General features: G+C 27.4%; 1 pseudogene; it reads right to left on the reverse strand.

Annotated features, from left to right (window-relative positions):
* Positions 1-1,808: 1,808 nt before the first annotated feature.
* On the reverse strand, positions 1,809-2,340 carry LOC108686831 (annotated as a pseudogene).
* Positions 2,341-2,575: the final 235 nt, after the last annotated feature.

A 2,575-nucleotide genomic window follows, 5' to 3' on the forward strand; every position in this document is an offset into this window, starting at 1 on the left:
AAATTATTAATTTATAATATTTCATATAATATAATGAAAGGAATTAAATATATTATTGTTGACAAAATTGATAAATTCAGTTTTTAAAATTAGTTAGATTAGTAGATTCAATATCAATAGGTTTAAGTCTGATTTATATCATAAATATCAGAATATTGACCAAAAAATATTCCGGGTCGATTTATAAATAATAAAGTTTGATTAAGTCCGGGGATAGAATCTATTTTAATTCCTAAGGATGGGATTGCTCATAAATGAATTACGTCTATTGAATAAGTATTCGAATAGGATATTTATATGGTAAGACACAACGATTATCAACATCAAGAATTCGTTTGTTATAAGTTGGTCAGGGGATTATAAAAGAATCAAAGTCAATATTTGAGAAGTCCGAGTACTCATATCTTCAATATCACTGGTGGCCTAGGGCTTTAACAATTAGATTTACATTAAAAATTTCATCAGTGAGGTAAAGAACCTTATTTGAGGAAAAGGCTATAGCAATAAAGATGAATATGGGAAGGAAAGTTCATACGATTTCAATTGTTTGATTTTCTAATAAAAATCGATGAATTAATTGATTAAATATTAGTCTAAATGTGATAAATAAAATTAAAATTGTAATAAATGTTACAATGATTATAGCAAAATCATGAAAAAAATTATTATATCATAAGTAGGGGAGTTAGAGTGTAGAGAGTAGGGGAGTTTTGAAGTGAAATAGGTCATATATTAATTTTTAATAAATGATATAAAAAAATCTTTTTAATTGAAGCTTAAATTCAATGCACTTTTTTGTCATATTAAAATTTAATTAATAAATATTAAGTATAGGCATAGGTAAAGTTAGGTAATTAAAAAGGAATAAATTGAAAAAGGGAAATAAGTTAGAGAGGGTGATGATTGAATTATTTATTTATTATAAAATATTATTAGTTTGAATGAGTTTTTATGCTATTGAGGGTATTTCTGTAAATCTATGGTTTAGCGGGGGGATATCTACTTAATCATTCTAAAGAAGAATTAAGGAAGAAAATATTAACAATGAGTCGTGATTTTAGATAGGGCTTCTCAAATAATGAATAGTAAGATTGATAGCCTTAAAAAGAGATTAGTGAACCGATAGAAGAGATAATATTTCAAGATAAGAATGAGTCAAGATAAGAATAGTTTGAGTAACGACGAGGTATACTTCTAAGCCAAAGAAGTTGTGGGAAGAAATTAAATTGACACCAATAATTATAAATAGGAATCGAATATTTAAATAAAAATCATTTAACATAAATCCAATAATTAAGGGAAATTAGTGAATAAATCCAGCGATAATGAAGAACATAGCTTCTATGAAGAGTGGAAATGAGCTACTACAGCTAATAAGTGTCATGAAGAACAATGTCGATGAAAGTTTTAAAAAGTATAATTCCTGTGAGACCTCTTATGGAAAATAAAAAATAAAGACTAAAGACCTAAAGTCCTAAAGACCATCATAATGCAGGATTGTAGTTGATTTTTATTATTTTTATTTGCTATGAAAGATAGCCGATCATTTGAAAACTTTAATACCTGTTAGAATTGCAATAATTAAAGTAGCTGAGGTAAAATAAGCACGGGTATCAACATCGAGGCCTATAATGAATATATGGTGAGCTCATACAATAAATTCTAATAGTCCAATAACAATAATGGCTTAATTATTCCTAAAGATTCGAAAATTTCTTTTTTTCCTCCTTCATTTATTATATAATAATATGAGAAATTAGGCCAAATCCTGAGAGAATTAAAATGTAAATTTCGGAGTGTCCAAAAAATCAAAATAAATGATGATAAAGAATGAGGTCTCCCCCGCCAAAAGGGTCAGAAAAGGTATTTAAGTTTCGATCAGTTAATAATATAGTAATAGCTCCAGCAAGAAGAGATAAGAGTAGTAGGATGGTTGTAATGAGAATTGATCAGACTAAAAAAGGGGATTTTATCTAGAGATATAGATTTTAGATGTATATTTAAAATTGTTGAAATAAAATTAATTGTCCCTAGAATAGAAGACATTCCAGCAATATGAAGAGAAAAAATAGTTAGGTCAACTGAGGGCCCACTATGGAATATGTGGGATGTTAGGGGAAGGTAGAGAGTTCAGCCTGCCCCGGTTCCTGTATGTAAAATTTCTAGGATAGGAAGAGTTAATGAAGGCGGTAAGAGTCAAAATCTTATATTATTCATTAGCGGGTAAGCTAAAACCGGAGATCCTAATATTAGTGAAATTAGGAAATTTCCAAATCCGCCAATTATGAAAGGTATAATTGTAAAGAAAATTATAAAAGCATGATTAATAACTAGGGAATTGTAAATGATCGTTATTAATTAGGCTGCCGCATGATTTTAGCTCTAAACAATTATACTTATAGATGGTCCAGGTAAACCAGATCAGATAGCTAGGATAAAGTATAGAATTCCTATTTTCGTGATTGATAGAAAATAATCATTTATTATTGATAATAGAATTATAAAAAAAATTTAATTAATTATAGATAAATAAAATTAATATAATTATAAGTAAAAAAATTAATTATTAGTATAA

This window comes from Atta colombica, unplaced genomic scaffold, assembly GCF_001594045.1.
Source record: "Atta colombica isolate Treedump-2 unplaced genomic scaffold, Acol1.0 scaffold193, whole genome shotgun sequence".
NCBI lineage: Eukaryota > Metazoa > Arthropoda > Insecta > Hymenoptera > Formicidae > Atta > Atta colombica.